Below are 21,111 nucleotides of genomic sequence, written 5' to 3' on the forward strand. Positions count from 1 at the left end.
GAATCTTCTAGTTCTTTAGTATATGCTTATCTGAATTTTCAAATAGCTCATTTAAAAATGGCAAATGAAAACTTCAAGTTTATCATGTCATGTGCTATCTCTTAGTAAAATTCTGGTTTACTATGGCATAAACTTTTGCTTTAGTAAACTTCTAGTTTACTGTGATACATGATATAGTACAAATTAAAGAATAAGGCGGGTAACTTCTCACATACATATTATTTTACCCCCTATGATTGTGGAAACATGAAGATTATCAATCTTTCAATAATTTGTAGTCTCACTATGATAGCCATTTGTATTAGTAAACTTCAGGTTTACTACAACATATGTTTTGACCATAATCATATAATATGAATGACATATTTGTATATAAGCTCTTCGAGAGCCTTAATTTATTATCCACAATCTAATATTTATCTAGCACTACTGGTGTCATGTATTCTTTAGGCAAACATTTAGCTCTTCAGAAGTTATTGATACATTTTGTACTATCAAATATTGCTCAGACACTGCTGGTGTCATGAGAGAAAATCACAATCAAATAAACAATGTAAAACAATTGTTTAAGCACACAAAAACTCTTCTTCATAATATTTTTCCACTTCAGGAGGCAATTTCAACTGTGTTACTTCTTCAGGAGCAAATTTAAAATACGAAATATTGAGTATATATTCTCTCAATTATATTAACTCTTCTGGAGGTGAATTGTAATGTATTCACATCAAGAGCGCGTTCATATTTACCCGACTTATTAGTATTGTCACATTCACTTCAGGGAATGGATTAATATTATCAAAAGTTCTCATCCTTCAGGAAATCGATCATAATTATCTGAATGCGCATTAATCACATCAAATTGTGATGCCTCAACCTCTTTTAAAATATTTACTACTTCAGGAGCAAATCGAGGCGTGCATTTAATATAGAGAATATTTATGTAGCTTATCTTCAATTGTAACTATATAAAGCCTAAATTATCACTTCTAGTGATCATAGACATATACCACTTCTGGTGGTTAACAAAATATAATTACAATGAGATGTATGAAATATAACTACTTCTGTTGGTTGTATATTTCTTGCAAACTCTGCTAGAGTTTAAGTTGATCTAATAATATTATCCATATTCTTTAAAATGACATAAATAAGATATATTATAGTAAACATCATTATCAAATCATAATTTTTCTTTATGTACAACAATTACATAACCATACTATCTATTACAAATAACAAAAATTAAAATATTTACATTTCTACAGATTCACCACCGATTACATGACTTGTTTCTCCTTCTGGGAGTGCAAAGTAATCAGCTACATCCAAATGCATGAAGTCTAAATTATCTTCAGAAATAAAATTTGCTTCAGCATTTTTCTCTGTCTTCTTCAGGGAGGCTTGATAAAGCTCAACCAGGTGCTTTGGCGTACGACAAGTACGTGACCAGTGCCCTTTTCCTCCACATCTATAGCATGCATTTGGCGCTTGCACCGCTTCATGCTTTTGTTCCTTCCTTTTCCACTGCTGGTGGTGAGAAGGCTTCTTTGGTGCATTATTATTACCATGATTGGGGTTTCTTCCCCGACCACGGTCATGACCACGACTGGGGCCACGACCTCTTCCACGTTTAGCTTGGTGGAAGTTCGTCTCATTCACTTCAGGGAATGGACAAGAACCAATAGGTCAGCTTTCATGATTTTTCATTAATAGCCCATTATGTTGCTCTGCTATAAGAAGATGTGATATAAGTTCAGAATACTTTTTAAATCCCATCTCTCGATATTGCTGCTGCAGGAGCATATTCGAGGCATGAAAAATGGTGAAAGTTTTCTCCAACATATCATGATCAGTAATATTATCACCACATAATTTTAATTGGGAAATAATTCTGAACATAGCAGAATTATACTCACTGATAGATTTAAAATCTTGTAGCCTTAGATGAATCCAATCATAATGTGTCTGTGGAAGAACGACCATCTTCAGGTGGTCATATCTATCTTTCAAATTATTCCACAGTATGACTGGATCTTTAATAGTGAGATATTCCATTTTCAGGCCCTCATCAAGGTGATGACGTAGGAATATCATTGCTTTGGCACGGTCTTGGTTTGATGCCTGATTTTTATCCTTGATGGTGTCTGCCAGACCCATCGCATCAAGATAAATTTCAGCATCAAGCACCCAAGACATGTAGCTTTTGCCCGATATATCCAAGGCTACAAATTCAAGTTTAGAAAGATTTGACATTATTTAGGAAAAGAAAGTTCTTACCTCAGATACTTTCAAAATATTTGCTCGAGATGGTAGAGTTTCGTGCTGATAACGTGTTATGAAACAAAGACTATAAAGCAAAGACAAGTATAGAGAGAAACTGATATATTATTCGAATTCAAACTGATGTACATAATGAACTGAAATCTCTTCTATTTATAGAAGAAAGAAAGCTGCTCTGTAAGCTGCTACTACAAGCTGCTGTGTAAGCTGCTACTACAAGCTGCAGTTTAAGCTACTATAAGCTGCTGTGTAAGCTGCTACTACAAGCTGTTGTGTAAGCTGCTACAAGCTGCTGTGTAAGCTGTTGCTGTACCAGATATGGATAATCTTCTACTGAGAGCAATATTTATCCATAACGAAGTACTGAATGGATAAGCTTATTATACCCGGTATGGATAATCTTCTACGGGGATAATATTTATCCATAACTGGGTACTGAAAAGATAAGTTCATTATACCCGATATGGATAAACTTTTACTGGGGGTAATGTTTATCCATAACCGGGTACCGAAGTGATAAGCTTCTTCAGGAAGCTTATTTCCAATATAGTACTAAATAGATAAACATATTTACGGTGGAGTCCCATATGGATAAGCTTCTTCAGGAAGCTTAATTACAACGGAGTACTAAATGAACATCCATAATATAATATATTTATAACATATAGTAATATATGTTCAAGAACATAAGTTTTAAAAAATTTATATGATGTATTATACTCTATTTTTAAGATCATAAATTTTTATCTTTCTCTTTATTTCCTTTGAAACCTAGAGTCAACTCATTTTGTTTGTAAAACCGTTAGGAATCGTTTAGTAGGGTGCACAAGAATAATGCTGAATAAGGTGTATTAGTAATGCTGGTATTAGTTATGCTAACATATTTCTTATCCATTGTTTGGTTTGATGTATTAAAGCATTACATAATTTCTAAAAGAATTGTTTGTTTACAAAAATGCCCTCAAAACTAGTTCACACTCTAACTTTTTAAAAGAAATATATGTTGAGAAATATTTTTATATGAAAAAGTTTACAAAAAATTATTTGATTTGTCTACCTATATTGTAAAATAAAATTAAATATTTATTTATAAAAAAGAAAATATGCTAAGTATTTATTTATTTATTTACTAGGGATATAATTTTATTTCTCACTATTTGGATTATTTTGAACTTGCATTAATATACTAACTAGCATATTTTAATCAAACATAAATTTTGAAGGACAATTTTGTCTTTAACTAAGCTAATGCATGCATTAAAACTCATTGCATTGCTAATACCATTGTTTTCTATGCATTAGTTATGCATAATGCTTGCATAACTAATGCATAAGTTCAAAATGTGTACCAAATAATGTATTATTAATGCTACCAAACGACCCCTTCCAGTTTTGCAGACTAAAAGCTTCGAGTCTGTTCCAACAATGGCGGCATCACACCTCATCTCTTAATCTCCATCCCTTCCCAAGTCCCTAAGCTACCCTTCTCCAAACCCATTTTCCCACTGAAGCCCATTTCTTCAAGAAACCTAGGCATAAAAGCAGCAGTTGCATCAACCTCCTCAGAGCCACAAACACAGAAATTTGAGCAATGTTTCAAGAAATCTGAAGATGGGTTTTTGTACTGTGAGGGTGTTAAGGTACAAGATGTTATGGACACAGTGGAAAGACGGCCTTTTTATCTTTATAGTAAGCCCCAAATTACTAGGAACGTTGAGGCTTATAAGGATGCTTTGGTGGGTTTGAATCAAATTATTGGATATGCTATTAAGGCTAATAATAATCTCAAGATTTTGGAACATTTGAGGAAGTTGGGTTGTGGTGCTGTTTTGGTGAGTGGTAATGAGCTCAAGTTGGCACTTCGTGCTGGTTTTGATCCTACCAGGTAATACTATAACGTTCAGAGTACGTGTTTTTATATACATAACTCATGGCATGTTGGTAAAAAGAACTCACTACTCAATTCGTGTAGGATAACTGTAAGAGAGAATATCTAGTTTCTTAGAACCGCATTTGCCTTAAAAGACAAAGTTCTTTAGTATTGAAATGAAATGAACCTGATTAGAATGGATAATACTTGGATTGAGGCGTAGATGATTGATAGTATCTGAGCTTTATCTTTTCTTAAACTTTAGTGGATGCTCATTTTATTTCATCGTGCTAGTAGTAAAGTATATTTCAATCTTTTAATATTTATTTGCTAAGTGAAAGATATAGAAACTTGGCAGCCTTTCAAATAAGTGGCATTTTCTGCTGAACTTGTACTTCTCTAATTTAGAGAGGATCCTCTAAGAATTATAGAACTTCAGAAGGAATTGTGTCGGTCTTGAGCACAAACTGAATTCTTTCTTTTTCAATTTGTCTAGTTGGGTTTCTTTATGTTTTGAGTTGAGTACGATCATTGTCATTATACTCGCTATCAGCAAGTTGATAAGAAATTTAGTTTTGCAATGAAATGGGTCCAAATAGCGCGAAATGAATACATATGATCCATATAGCAGACCGCAACTTATTTTGGATTTAAACATAGTTGATTGATTGGCTGACTTGCTACTAGCAAATAATGGACATGCACGGGATATATTCTGCATTTAGGATAAGATGATTTGACCTGATTCATTCACATTTTAGTAATGGTGTCACCTTGAATGGCTATCAACTCTAGTCATGTTAAGTTGAAGCATCAGCTTTTGTTGCGTAGGTGTATCTTTAATGGAAATGGGAAACTGTTGGAAGACCTAGTGCTAGCAGCCCAAGAAGGTGTTTTGGTAAACATTGACAGTGAATTTGACTTGGATAACATCTTAGCCGCCACGAGGATTGCTGGGAAGAAGGTTAACGTGCTACTCAGAATTAATCCTGATGTTGATCCCCAGGTATTCATTTGCAGTATCTCAGTCATTCAGTCAAGTTGTTGAGCCATATGAAGTTTTTATTCATATGCTTAATATTTTGATGATGGCTGATTAGTCTCCATTCTGTGGGTTATGGTTTCTCATACTAAATTTGAGTGGGTTTAGGTTCATCCGTTTGTTGCCACCGCCAATAAGAGCTCAAAATTTGGTATCAGAAATGAGAAGCTGCAATGGTTTCTAGACGCTGTCAAGGCACATCCTTGGGAATTGAAACTTGTCGGTGCTCATTGCCATCTGGGTCAACAATCACCAAGGTATTGTTGGGAGTGTCCAAATGTAATTATTAAACTGATATCATATGCTGCAGTTTTGACACCTTGGGTATTTTTCTCAACAAGAAGCGCTCTACTTATTTAGAAATTGGCAATTGCCTTGTTGTCAATCTGTAGTTCGATACCACATTAACAAGGCTCTAAGTAGTAAGTATCGATAGGCTGATATGATACCCATACAACATGACTCATAACCTGCCTTCTAATGCTAGAACTTGCTTCGTGGGTGTTATCTATTGTGATGGATATCCTCGTTATTATCTGATATGCCACGTCAGATATGAATCACTTTCTAGGTTCCTCCATCAATAGTTCATTTTTGCCTCCTTGTCTCCCATTGCCCCGTTCTCTCTCCTCTGTCTATTTGAGTACAAGTGGTTATGCTGGTTTTATTACTAGGAAATAACAGTGTCATTAAAAGCCATTGCATCGTCACTTCATGGGCGAAGGCATACGCTTCTGGGAAGTGCGTGCTTCAAACAATGATGGGCACGATGCGTAAAGTGATCCCAACAAGAAGCAATCGATACCTTTAATCTCAATTGTGAGGAGGAATGGTTGAGGTGTGCACAAGCTGGCCAGATATAAATAAAAATATTATTATACTAAGTTCATATATGTTAGGAATAATTTTTTTTTCCTTATAAAAGATGTTTGGTATATTTTTATTTTCCGTAATTTATGCACTTCACTTTTCGGTCCAAGGCCTATGGATCTTGTCTCTTTTTCGCCTTTAAAAACACGAGGAAATAGTTACGAAGAAGATGAAGGAATTACCTTTTGGGAGGTTCTGAAGTTATAAGGTTTAAAGAAAGAAGACAAATTGAAGGGAGATACTTCGGTCTTCTCCTTCTCCTCTGATGCAAATTGCCAACATATGAGCGTTCTACCAATATCATATCTGCTGATCTGTATGATGTGGAAGTCTGACAGCATCTTTTGACAAGTAAAGCATGTAGGGTGGAGCCCTAAGTTATGTTGAATTTTATAGGTTCATGCAGCTTGCTCGTTACATGGATTGCTAATTGGAGGCATATGTCTGTTCGTTCCTCTCTATTGTGAATTTTGAGGGTCTTAATGTATTATACCAATGGCAGTGGCATTATTTTCACTGATTTGTTAACCTAAAACTTTATTGTGTTTTCCAGGTAGATATTTTCGGAGATGCAGCTGTCTTGATGGTGAACTACATTGACCAAATCCGATCCCAAGGCTTTGAAATTGATTACTTGAACATTGGAGGTGGTTTAGGAATTGACTATTATCATTCTGGAGTTGTCCTTCCTTCACCCAGAGATCTTATTGACACGGTAATGTTTCTTTCTAATTTAAGGCAAATAACTTCTTGCCTGAGCATTTATGGTAAAGGATTTTTCCCCCAAGACCAGTTCTTAGTAGTGGCAGGCTTTATTTCATTTAGATACTTAGTCTACTTATTTAAAAAATGTCATGACTTATATGCAATTTATGCAAATGCATTATTACAAAACCGGTGAGTCTAAGTAATGATCCATCATATGCTGACATTGTGCCTCTGTATTCCCGTGGATATGTTCACCTTTGATGGGCTACAGTCCACCTTAACCATAATTGTAGTGGATTACCTAGCATTTGGCATTCTAGAGTTTGGTATTTTTCTCCCTTTTTTAATTTATTTATAAGAGTTGCACTTAAAACTTTCAACTTTCTTGGCAAATGATGTAATGCTGACATCAGTGAGGCTTGAGTCCTTACTATAGCACTAAAATTGGTAGTGCTCTAACTCTGGGCTGCGCTATGGTTTTAGTGACATATTCTTGTTTAAGTGTCTATAGGTCCATGACCTGGTTCTTTCACGAAACCTCAATCTCATTATTGAACGTGGGAGATCACTTATTGCAAATACATGCTGAAGGTGTTGGTTTATGTTTAGTCAACAATGACATGCCAATTGGAAGAGTTGGTGGAAAGAGTTGGTGTGGATGCTAGGAGGAAGCTTCCTCCTTTGATGTCACCCATGACATCAAGAGGAGGTAGTTTGATGTCACCAATGACATCAAGAGGAGGTCTTTACCTCTATAAATAGATGCACTCCTTCATTTGTAGAAACCATCCCAAAAATAATACAACACATTGTAGTGAGTAGAGAGTTAAGAGAGAAATTTTTTTTAAGTGTAATTGGGAACTCTCCCTTTCCTTTGTTAATATTAAAAAGGCAACTGTTCTCTGGTGGACGTAGGATTATTTTGATCCGAACCACGTTAAATCTTGTGTTCTTTCTTTTACGTTTCCGCTAACAATTGGTATCAGAACAACAAGATTCTTTAACGATCCAAGGAGGAAGAACAAGCAAAGATGAGTTCATGAAGTTTGAAATTGATAGATTCAGTGGACGCAACAACTTCAATATCTGGAAGATCCAGATGATGGCGTTACTGCGGAGGGAAGGTTCAATCCATGCTATTGATGGAAAGTATCCTAAGGATATATCAACTCCCGACAAGGAGAAGATTGAAGGGGATGCATTGAGTGCAATCCAACTATCCCTTGCACGTAACGTGCTTTGTGAAGTGAGTACGGGTACCGAAGAGATGGCCAAACAGTTATGGGAAAAGCTAGAAGGGCTATACCAAAACCGATCAGTGACAACAAGGATGTTGTTACAACGACGTCTTCACACATTTAAGATGGGGTCAGGTACTTTGTTACAAGATCATTTAGATGCGTTCAATAAACTTGTCATGGACTTACAGATTGCAGGAATTAAAAAGGAGGAGGAGACGCTTGCACGTGCTTTGCTATTTTCATTGACTTCAGGATATCGTGATATTGAGAATTCAATGATGTATAGCAAGGAGCCTATCAAGCTTGAGCAAGTGCGACAGGCACTTAACTCTAGTGATGTGCGGAGGCACATTGAAGGAGATAGATGACCAGGCAAGTGGACTCTTTGTGAGAGGCCGGACTAGCCAACAGGGAAAGAGCAAATCAAAGCACAGATCAAAGTCTCGTGTGAACAAGAAGAATACAGAGTGTTGGGGTTGTGGCAAGAAGGGGCACTTTGAACGAGACTGTCCAATGTCAAAGTCCAAGGAAAAGGCGAGTGCATCCACAGTTGAACAGGTACATGATTTTGATAATGATTATGTACTAACAACATCGTGTAATAGTAATAGTAGTTATGGAAACAAATGGGTGTTAGACTCTGTTTGCACTCTGCATATGACGTTCCGAAAAGACTGGTTTAGCAGCTATGAGAAAAGTGGAGAAACCGTAGTAATGGGCAATAATGCAACTTGTGCAATAGTTGGCATTGGCTCAGTTCGGGTTCGCTGCCATGATGGAATCGTGAGGACTATTACACAAGTCCGTCATGTTCCTGATCTGAAGAAGAATTTGATCTCCCTGAGTACTCTGGATGAACAAGGCTACAGGTACATGAGCGAAGCAGGAACTATAAAGGTGACTAAAGGTTTTTTAGTCATGCTGAAAGGCAAGCTGGAGAACGGCCTTTACACATTGGCCGGAAGCACCATTGTTGGCTCTGCAAATGCATCTACAGTGCAGTTATCTAATGATGACAAGGCAAGACTATGGCACATGAGACTGGGTCATATGAGCGCACGTGGACTGGAGATGTTGAGCAATCGTAACCTTTTGGAAGGTGAGAAGATCAACACACTTGACTTCTGTGAGCACTGCGTTCTAGGGAAGCAAAAGAAGGTCAGCTTCAGCACTGGCAAACACAAGACAAGAGGAGTGCTAGACTACATCCATTCAGATTTATGGGGTCCCTCTAAACTTCCATCGAAGGGCAAAAAGAGGTATCTTCTCACTTTTATTGATGATTTCTCACGAAAGGTTTGAGTGCATTTTTTGAAGGCAAAAAGTGATGCTTTTGAAGCATTTAAAGAGTGGAAGATTTTGGTTGAAAACCAAATGGAGCGGAAAATCAAGTATCTTCGCACAGACAATGACTTGGAGTTTTGCAATGAAGAGTTTAATGAATTCTGCAAGGTTCATGGGATCTCAAGACATAGGACTGTCAGGCATACACCACAACAGAATGGAGTTGCCGAGAGGATGAACAGAACTCTTCTTGAAAAGGCTCGTTGTATGCTCCTACAAGCCAAAATGTCCAAAGTATTTTGGGCTGAAGCAGTTCACACTGTTGCTCATATTGTCAATCGATCTCCAGCATCGGCAATTGACTTTAAGACTCCGAGTGAGGTATGGTCAGGTGAACCCTCTAACTATTCATATTTACGAGTATTTGGGTGTCCAGCTTATTATCACGTTAATGAAGGAAAGCTTGAACCAAGGGCTAAGAAGGCCATATTCGTAGGGTATGTGGATGGAGTAAAAGGGTACAAACTTTGGTGTTTGTCTTTACCCAAATTTATAGTTAGTAGAGATGTCACCTTTGATGAATCCTCTATACTTGATCCCCGTAAAGTTTCCGTGGAGTTTTCAGGAAACAAGAACGACGAGCTGGTGGAGCTTGCCAAGGAAAAGGATCAAGAGACTCAGGTTAAAGATGAGTCAGGAGATGTAGACCTTGAAGAACTTGCTGTCAATGAACCATACACAATTGCAAAGGGGAGGGAGAAGAGGCAGACACGAGAATCGGAACGCCTTATAGATCAAGCAAACTTGATTGCATATGCGTTCGTAGCTGTACAAGAAGAGATTAAGGATCTGGAGCCCTCCTCGTATATTGAAGCAACTTCTTGCAAGGATGTTGTACAATGGCGGTTAGCCATGACTGAAAAGATGGAGTCTCTTCACAAGAATCAGACATGGGTCTTAGTGAAAAGACAAAAGGGGAAGAGGACAGTTGGATGCAAGTGGGTCTACCGAAAGAAAGAGGGAATTCCTGAAGTGGAAGATGCTAGGTTCAAGGCGAGATTGGTTGCAAAAGGATTCAGTCAGAAGGAGGGAATTGACTACAATGAGATTTTCTCTCCAGTCGTGAAGCATAGCTCAATTCGCGTGCTACTAGCATTGGTTGCCCAATTTGACTTGGAGCTTCAATAGCTTGATGTCAAAACTGCTTTCTTACACGGTGATCTAGAAGAGACAATCTATATGGATCAGCCTGAAGGTTTCCTAGCTGAGGGAAAAGAAGATCACGTATGCCAACTAAAGAAGTCTTTGTATGGTTTGAAGCAATCCCCTAGACAGTGGTACAAGAGGTTTGATGCATTCATGACTACACATGAATTCTCAAGGAGTGCATTTGATAGCTGTGTGTATCACAAGAAGATGTCTGGTAACTCAATGATTTATTTACTGCTGTATGTTGATGATATGCTTATTGCTGCTAATAACATTACAGAGATAAATGCTTTGAAGAAACTGTTGAGTAAGGAATTTGACATGAAGGATTTAGGAGCTGCAAAGAAAATCCTTGGTATGGAGATTTCAAGAGAAGACGGTGTTGTACATCTTTCTCAAAAGAGGTATATTGAAAGGGTTCTCAAGAGATTCAATATGCATACGTGCAAGCCTGTCAGTACACCATTAGCTCCTCATTTTAAACTTTCAGAGTTACAAATGCCTCAGTCCGAGGATGAGGTGGAGCATATGTCAAAAATTCCTTATGCCAGTGCAGTTGGTAGCATTATGTATGCTATGGTATGCACACGTCCAGATATTGCTCAATCTGTAAGTGTGGTAAGTAGATACATGTCCAGCCCAGGAAAGAGGCATTGGGAAGCTGTCAAGTGGATATTGAGATATCTCAAAGGAGCTTCTGGTGTTGGTCTGACCTTTCGAAAAAGTGGTGGAGGTATTTCAATTCTCGGTTATGTAGATTCTGACTATGCAGGAGATCTTGACAGAAGAAGGTCCACAACTGGATACATCTTTACCCTCGTTGGCAGTGCCGTTAGTTGGAAGTCGACTCTGCAGTCGATTGCCGCTTTGTCTACGACAGAAGCAGAATACATGGCAGCAGCGGAGGCGGTGAAGGAAGCTATCTGGTTGAAAGGTTTAGTAGCGGAATTGAGTTTGGTTCAGCTGGAATCAACTCTTAGATGTGATAGTCAGAGTGCTATTCATCTAATGAAAAATCAGAGATTTCATGAGCGCACTAAACACATTGATGTCAGATTTCATTTTATTCGAGATGTTGTTGAAGAGGGAACTATCAAGGTCGTGAAGGTTATCACAGACGATAATGCTGCAGATATGTTGACCAAGATAGTCCCACTCGCTAAGTTTGCACACTGCAAGGACTTGGCGGGGGTGTGCATCAACTGATGCAACTCCGAAGAGAACAGTTGTTAGGTGGAGGTGGTATGTTCAACAATGGTTTGATTCTTCTTGTTTCTTACAACGGGGTTGCCCAGTAAGCTTAGAAGTTTTGGCCAGAGGAGTTCACACGCACGCTCGAAACGCAAACCAAGGTGGAGATTGAAGGTGTTGGTTTATGTTTAGTCAACAATGGCATGCCAATTGGAAGAGTTGATGGAAAGAGTTGGTGTGGATGCTAGGAGGAAGCTTCCTCCTTTGATGTCACCCATGACATCAAGAGGAGGTAGTTTGATGTCACCAATGACATCAAGAGGAGGTCTTTACCTCTATAAATAGATGCACTCCTTCATTTGTAGAAATCATCCCAAAAATAATACAACACATTGTAGTGAGTAGAGAGTTAAGAGAGAAATTCTCTTAAGTGTAATTGGGAACTCTCCCCTTCCTTTGTTAATATTAAAAAGGCAACTGTTCTCTGGTGGACGTAGGATTATTTTGATCTGAACCACGTTAAATCTTGTGTTCTTTCTTTTACGTTTCCACTAACACATGTTGCTTGGTTAACCGTGTTACTGGAGTTAAAACCAATGGGACCAAAAACTTTATTGTGATTGATGGTAGCATGGCTGAGCTTATACGGCCGAGCCTCTATGATGCTTATCAGGTACTTTTGCCAATCATTGAGATCTTCTTTTATTTTGGTTTAACTATTTCTCTTCTGGTAGCCATAACAACATTTACCGTAATGCATTTGTTACCTTCTACTCTAGCATGCACGTAACTTATGGAATGTTATGCTGTTAGCGCATGCAAATAGTTCCTTTTTCCCCTTGGCATGCTTTCTGGTTGATCAAAGATATATTGTATGTAGTACCTAGTAAAAGTATGGTTTTAAATCATTTCATATACAACTGAATAGGAATAAATTTTCTTTGCCCTCCTCTCTGTTCCTGCCCCTTTTTCCTTTAAGATCTCTTAATTGGTGCGAGTTGGGTCGTTTCCATAAAATATGCACGCTCCAGATATTATATGGTGTGCTTACTTCAAAGATATGATGCTTGCTATTTTTATTATTTTGAATATTCATATTGGTCAACACTCCAGAGTTGTTTTTAATGGGCATGACAGTATTAGGCCCATCCTCTTTCACGACCCCCTGGTCCTTTTCTGGTCTTAAGGCTTGTCACCTTTCCAAATAAACAGGCCCTGTTCTTCTGGTGGTTATCATTTCTCCAAGGTTCATCTCTTAGCTCAGGATGAATCACTCTACAAGTACTATTATAATGACCTGTATTTTGTAGTGAGAGCAAAAAGCATGAATTGGTTCATATTCAACCTTTTGCAAGAAATACTCCATGTTCTCTCTAGGCCTCTATATTCCTGATCTCCGCAGTAATCTCACTCAGTAATGGTTTTTCAATATCAATCTCCACACGCAGCTTAGCACTAGTGGCTCTTGTCTTTGATAGGGTAGCTTTATCCATGATCAAGGGGACTCCTATAGGTTCTACAATGCGACATGTATCCCATTCATAGTAGTGCCATGGAAGGTCTGGCAGAGTGTTCCAGCCAAGGGTTGTGGTGTTTACGGGTTCAGGTTTAAAATTTGTAGTCCGTTTTAGAACTTTCATCGCATAGTCCCCTCCGAATGTAATGAAACTTCTAGAACTCACATCAATATGTTCCTCATTGTCGAAATCAATAAAAACATGATACATATCATAAGCCCCAATAGTATTGCAGCCTTTTTCCGGAATGAAATTAGCAAGTTCGCGTCTGATAATGTTGTTAGAGAGTCGAGTCCGAGAAAATTTACCTACAATCGTCTACTTACAGCTCTGGGCAAGAGTATCGTCTTCTTCTTTAGTGAAGACCTCTATTGGTTTACTGCTCACCATCTCGAACAGCCTGGAGTAATCATACTCTGTTTCTTGCTTTTGTTAATAGCTTCTTTCTAATCACAATGGCATAAGAGGTTTGTGAAGACTGAAGAGTCCCCTCCATTTGTCTGCAGATTGGTATTGTTTGCGTCTAAAAAGGTAGATTTGAGAAGTGTTATTGTACCGTTATAGATATTCGATGGTTGACTCAGTTGGGGATCTAGTGGAACACGTGATGGGAGCTGAGAGAAATCGATCTGGTGAGAATTAGTGGTAGCATGTGAAAGGAGTAAAGACATTGGGTCTGGGGGGATCGGAGGTCGACCTTTGGAAACGTATTACTGTTGTCAGAACAGTGTTAGGGTTTTAATTAGGAGAGAAGAGAGTTTTCCGTAGCCTGATCTACTTTGTTTTTTGGACATATATGTATATGTAAAGAGCATGCTCATGTTGCAACAAAATATGATAGTTGAACTTTATTTATCCACTTTATTGCACAATAAAATATGATAATTTTGATAATGCAACACCGAACTATTAAAACTTTTGCAAAAGCAAAAGAAACAACAACAACAACAACAACAATTATTTAACTTAGACAAGCTCACTAGAAAAAATGACCACTAACCACATAATTTGTACAATAGACATGGAATTCACTAGCTAAACTTGTTAAAGTTGCAGCACCCATGGTTTATTGGGGACTACTATAACACAATCAGTGTATCCAATGAGAAGCTCACACGAGTATTACTTCTATCGTTATTCTTGAGTTTCTTTTGCTTCTGTTATGAATGGGAGAAGGAGAATTGTATGTATTCTCCAAATATTTGGTTGTCTGTTATCGTTAGAATTTCACCTTACCTTTTATTTTTGCGCATCACTTTATATGGATATTTTTTTCATATTTTTGTTGGGACTGGAAATTTTTTTGGGACGAGAACTTTCTCTGAGATTGTTTCGGTATTTTTGGATTTCTAATAAAGTTGGGAATTTTTGACTTCTTATGCTGCAACTATTAGCTGTTCATTATTACTAGTCATATCTCTCTTGCATTATTAGAGTATGCTAATTGCCATATCTCTTGCACTATTAGCTTTAATTGTGTCACAATGGTGTTACTTAGGATTGAATCTCAATTAAATATTTATGCACTTGTGTGTTCTTTGTAGAGCTTTATATTGTTCATATTCATTGTGTTATTCTGATTCAAGATTGGGTTTCTAGGGTTGCCATTAAGTGGTGATGGATATTTCTGAGGCCAAGGACATGTCATAGTGCGTTAAAGTTGCTCTAAACATTAGACCACTTCTTACTTCTGAGCTTCTCATTGGATGCACTGATTGTGTTACTTTTGAGCTTCTCATTGGAGAAAAATGTTGAACTTAATTATATTTTGGTTTGTGAGCTATGGATGACTGTTTTCTGTAAAGGTGGGTATTGCTTTTGGCATTATTCGGTGAGTTTCTTTTGCTTCTGTTATGAATGGGAAAAGTAGAACTGTACGCCTACTGTCAACCTGTTGAAAAAGACGCTCTTTCTAGTAATCATTACAGGTTGATATTCTATTTACTCGTATTGTTCGATAAAACTGAAAATGAGCATACTATTTGGACCTTACTCTTATTTCACTTTAGTTACATACAATTTGGACCTTCCATGGATTTTATATCTTGTAACATTGATTTCTTATTGCAGCACATAGAGCTTGTTTCCCCTTCACCGCCAGAGGCCGAGACTTCTACGTTTGATGTTGTTGGTCCAGCATGCGAGTCTGCAGATTTCTTGGGAAGGAACGGGAACTTCCTACTCCTCCCAGGGTACTTTTTTTGACCTCTCGTAACCTACAGAAAAAGAAAATGCTTGGCATCTTATAGGACATCTAGAAACACGTTCGTCACACTAACTATTGAGTTTTGCATTCAGGGCACTGGTTTGGTAGTTCATGATGCAGGTGCTTACTGCATGAGTATGGCATCAACATACAATCTCAAGATACGCCCACCTGAATATTGGGTAAATAATTTTAACCATGTAGTATGTTGAATGAATTTTCAGATCGAAAGAATTCCTTATGATGCTGTTTACATCTGTTAATTTATCTTCCAGTCCTTGGCCTGAACACAATATCCTGGTGACCCCATTACACTTGTACTCAAGTCAGAGAGCACATGGTGAATAATTTTCCAATGGCCTATAGTCATCCCAGTACTTGATGATTGAACTCTTCTCCTGTTAGTTTTTTTAGTGGGTAATATGCATTGTCTTGAACCATGCGCTTATGGTATTGGAGGAATAACCTAGTGATCGCTAGCTAAGCAATTTAGTGACTAGATGCTATAAGCTTACACATGTCTACCAACGACTGCCAAGGAAGTGCTGACATTGATTCTAATTCTATAAGACCTAGCGAGCACCAGTATGCAAACTTTCTTTTAACCTTTTACTAAGCCGGTGAGGGTGCTTTGTGTTTAGGACTATTCATCAATCATACTGCTGAGTCTTACTGTGACATGAATCACTCGGAATGCCTTTTATCATTGCAAGTATTATGTCAAGGTCCAACAATTGCTTCTTAAAGATATTAGAGTGGTGTATTATGCTAATAGATCCTTTGACTGAATCCCTGAGTCTTTTCTAATTTATATTAATTCTGAGAATCTTTTCCCTAAAGAGTCTTATAGACTGTCAGTGTAGTGTAACGTCCATGATGAGTGGGATTACTGACCTGGGGGAAAAAAAGGGAGCTAACCTGCTACAACAGGTTAAAAGGGAGTTAACCTGTCGTCGTGGCATGCCTAATGAAACATGCATATTAATCGTCTGGCATGAATTCTGATTTTGTTGCATATATTTAGAAAGTGACTTTGGATGCTGCACTGCTGTTTGTAGGTAGAAGAAGATGGATCCATCTCCAAATCCGACATGGAGAGACATTTGAAGACCATCTGAGATTCTTTGAGGGTCTGTAAAACTCATTTTCAGCCGTTTACACATCATTTACATGAAGGCAGGATGTGAATCGTAATTGTCGGTGTGCTGCAGTCCTGTCTAAGTGATCTTTGTGATCTAGATTCTATTTATTTTTTTCCCTTCTCTAGACTTTGTGATCCAGATTCTTTTTTCTTTTTTTTCTTTTTTAATGTGTTCTTCCGGTCACAAAGCATAACATGGAATTTCTACGCCGTGTTTACATCAAATTACATTAGTTTATTCATGGTTAAATAATATAGAGGTTATATATAGAGAGAGAGTGTGCAATCCATGGTTAAATGGCATGAATGCATGTAAAAGAATATATGTAACTTGTTTCCAATTGGTGTAAACAATGTATGGGGGCAAGTTCTTTTTTGGGGTAGTTATTAGTCTGCAACAACAGAAATTATTTACATTCGGTAATCGAAAAATTGTATAAAATTTGTATAATTTTTGTATATAACATACAAAATGTATATATATACCAAAAAAATATTTTTTCCGAGTATTATTTTGAGAGCAACTATACAATGTCATTTTTCCTTTTTTCCCATATTAATGAGAGTGAATTGTGATTGGTGAAAGAACTCAAACTCAGCATGTTTATAATTCAAATTAAATAAAAGCTCATATATTAGCGTGCCGAAAAGGATGGCATGATTATTAATTGGAGAATAAAATATTTTTTTAGTATGATTTTAAATTATATTAAACTCTGAAAATGTTGATTTTGTATACTTCTCACATCTTCTATCTATAATAAAAAGAGAGGCAAAACCACTATATTAAGACAAGTGGCATAACCACAAAAAGTCAAGTGGCATTGTTAAGACAAAATAAACTATATTTCTTACTAAAAAACTTTTTGAATTTTAAATTTGAATTAATTGGTATATAGATATCTTATAATTATCGATAAAAAAAAATATTAAATAATAATAAAAGAACAACTCATTCAAATCTTCTAACTAAAAAACCTTTTGAATTTTAAATTTTGAATTAATTAGTTACTCTATTTGAATTAATAATTAATAATATAATAAAAAGAGAGGCAAAAGCACTATACTAAGATAAGTGGTATAAGCACAAAAAGTCAAGTGGCATTGTTAAGACAAAATAAACTACATTTCTAACTTAAAAATCTTTTGAATTTTAAATTTTGAATTAATTGATTACTCTACTTGAATTAATAAATATAGATATCTTATAATTAACTATAAATAACCGGGTGAGGGTGGAGGAGGGGACACCAGTCATTCAAATCTTCTTCTTCTATAATAAAAGGAGAGGCAAAGCACTATATTCAGACAAGTGGCATAACCACAAACTAAGTGATATTGTTAAGACAAAATAAACTAAACTTCTAACTAACAACCCTTTTGAATTTTAAGTTTTGAATTAATTGGTCACTCTACTTGAATTAATAAATATAGATATCTTATAATTATCTATAAAAATGAAAATATAAAAGGAAGGGCAAAAGCACTATATTAAAACAAGTGGCATAACCACAAAAAGCCAAGTGGCATCTGTCACACCTCATTTTCACTCCCCCCTCCCCCCAGGAGGGGTATATAAGGGAGTTTTTTCAACTTAAAGTGACAATCGAAACGAGATTTATTTAATTAATGATTCAGAGTCGCCACTTGGGATAATTTATAGTGTCCCAAGTCACCGGTTTAAATCCCGAATCGAGGAAAAGATTGACTTTGTATTACAGTCCGCGAACACAGAAATCTAGGTAAGGAATTCTGTTAATCCGGGAGAAGGTGTTAGGCATTCCCGAGTTCCGTGGTTTAGCACGGTCGCTCAACTGTTATAATTGGCCTATTATCTTATTTTGATACATGTTTTAGCCTACGGTTCAATTTTAACTTTATAGCCGCTTTTTTTTATTTTATTTTTAAGGAAGATTGCAACGTCATTTAAAATATGTCTTGAACCACGTCACATAAATGCACCCGCAGTCCGCAACACATTTTATTTAACGTTGAGATTTGGATTTGGGTCACATAAATGCGCACTCAGGTTTAGGAAGGTAAGTTATTAAAATAACGCGCCTAAAGCAACTACGCGTTTGCAACTTTGCAAGGGCCATGACAATTCGCTAAATGGCACGCCTCGATTCCTAAGGATAAAACATTAATCAAACGAGGGTCGTGCAATTGAAATTTTGTTCGGCACGGCAAACCTCGATTCTAATTTTCAGGGGAAATCCAAAGCTAAACTTTGAAGCCATGAATTGTGACTTAGCTAATAGCTTACCTCAAATTATCTAAAAGGGCCTACCAATTAAATAAGGCTTAAGGAACTTGAACTATTTTAAAATTAAGATGAATCTAAATTGTGAATCTAAACGAGCTAAGGCATGAGGTCTACTTCAATTTTGTTTTACCACATGGGCCTGGCCTGACGTGAGGCCCAACGGCTCACTAAAACCATCAAGTTGTAAGGGTAAAGTTCTACAACAAAGTCCATTGAGCCCATGTAGGAAGCTCAATTTTATGAAGCCACGCACAAGCCGAGTATCAGGAGGGGTTCGTGTGTGGATCCCGGACAACAGCAGAAAGCGATCAAACTTTTTAAAAATGTAGTGACAAAAGGATTTAAACATCACAGATCCATAAACTTGATATTGAACAACCACCAAAATTAAAACTACAATTACTAGGCATTGAAGCACTGATTGGAATTAAATTGAAATCCATTCCAAGCCATTTTTAAGTTAACCACATTCACATGATAATCATTTACATACCAGAAATTGAAAATCGTTGAAACATTAACTAAATAGTCATGCTTCCCCTTTTAAATGTTCATACTCAAATCGATTGACGAAACATTCCAGTTTTTAAAACACTTCTAAGTTAATTCAATCACATACCCTTCAACATCACCTTAAACAACATCATTTCTACTCTTAGCATCTTTAAGAGCAGTTTAAACGTGAGATTGGTATTAGTACATTATCATTTGGCTCATCTAAAGCCAAAGCGAGTTGAGGACGTATCTAAGTTGATTAAGTCCTCCCAAAACAACATTTCAATAGTCTCAAGTCAAATACAACTATATGAATTCAATTACTCAGATAAAAATTAACTAGAACACATGACACTTCATGTGGCCAAAAGCACAAAACAACACGAAGAAATGTAAGTGAAACACAACTAAATTTACTGCCATGCTTTCAGCTCTTCTTTCCATCTTCAATATGAAACTTACATCAGGCAGAACTAAGAAAATGTACCTGGAATTCACAAGAAAAGCAAAATCAGAGGATGAGCGAGTAGCAAGAAGCAGCAACAGCAGTTAACTCTAAACTTCAACAATGGAACAGTAAATTCACACAGCTTCCAATAGGACTTGAAACCCCAATAGAAAACTCAGACCATTTTTGCTCGAATCTTAGAATTTGTGACTTTCAAAGGTTTTAGCTAAGGGGAAGACCAGAATTCCAGCAAAACCAACTTAATTTCGATCAATTTTCAACCAAAATGCAGAATCTAGGCTCTTCGGGATTCTGTCTAGTGATGGGATTCAGAAATTACTTCAGAGACTGAATTGTAACTAAGAAATGCATAAGAGAATCCATGAAACAGTGATATTTTCAGTATTTCCAGCCGTTTTCCATTTCTATCCCGTCTGATCCCCATCCAAAAATTTCAGCAAATGATGCTTTTATACAGGGGTGTTAGGGCAGCAGAAATGGATTTCAAATTTTGCCCTTTAACCCCTCTCCAATTTTCGTTTTTGCTTAAAAATCCTCCGTTCAAAATCCAATTTCATTTTAGCCCCAAAGTCAGCTTCTAAGAAGCTTCCCATTTCTGTTACAGAAAGATTCCCTACCCACAAATCCTGAACTACCCTTTAAACCTAGGTTATTTACCCTTCAGCTCATGGGTCAATTTAACCCATATCCCAAACCTAACCCATGGGCTTGACAACCATAAATGACCCCTCCCCTCTATGGGCTCCTGACCTTCGAAGCCCAGATTTTAATTCGAAACTGACAAACCACAAGAAAACAGGTTTACAGAGTTATAAACTCCTGATACCATAAATTCAACAGAACAAAAATTAAGGAAAATTTTGGGCAAAATCAAACAATGAAAACAAATGGACTAATAACCATACTGACCTTACTATGACCCAATCCACATGCAAGCAAAATGATTTACAATAGAAAAAAAGAAAGAGAAAAGATGAATCAGAAAAAGATGAAGAGAGGAATAACACAAAGGACGGAAACAAAGAAAAGTGAAAAGAGATACCTAATAGACGGCCAAACTTGGATAAATCTCCAGCAAACTCCGATTTAAACCAAAATTGGTATTACCCACATGTTCTCCTTGACAACAAACAGACAATACTAGTTTCAGTCTTAATCGCTTTGGAAAAGTTCTCTTTTCTTCTTTTTTAGATTCAAAGCTGGCCGAATTTGGTGGGGATTTTGGGAGATGTGATGGTGGATTTGGAATGGGGAGGCAACAAGGGTTATCTGGTCAAGTTTCGAGGGGATTTGGAGATCAACCACCGCCATTGATGATTTCC

The 21,111-nt window shown here is 37.0% G+C and overlaps 1 pseudogene; it reads left to right on the forward strand.

Annotated features, from left to right (window-relative positions):
• Positions 1-3,690: 3,690 nt before the first annotated feature.
• Positions 3,691-16,940, forward strand: LOC107823935 (diaminopimelate decarboxylase 1, chloroplastic-like; annotated as a pseudogene).
• The last annotated feature ends 4,171 nt before the right edge of the window (positions 16,941-21,111 follow it).

This window comes from Nicotiana tabacum, chromosome 6, assembly GCF_000715075.1.
Source record: "Nicotiana tabacum cultivar K326 chromosome 6, ASM71507v2, whole genome shotgun sequence".
Taxonomy (NCBI): Eukaryota; Viridiplantae; Streptophyta; class Magnoliopsida; order Solanales; family Solanaceae; genus Nicotiana; species Nicotiana tabacum.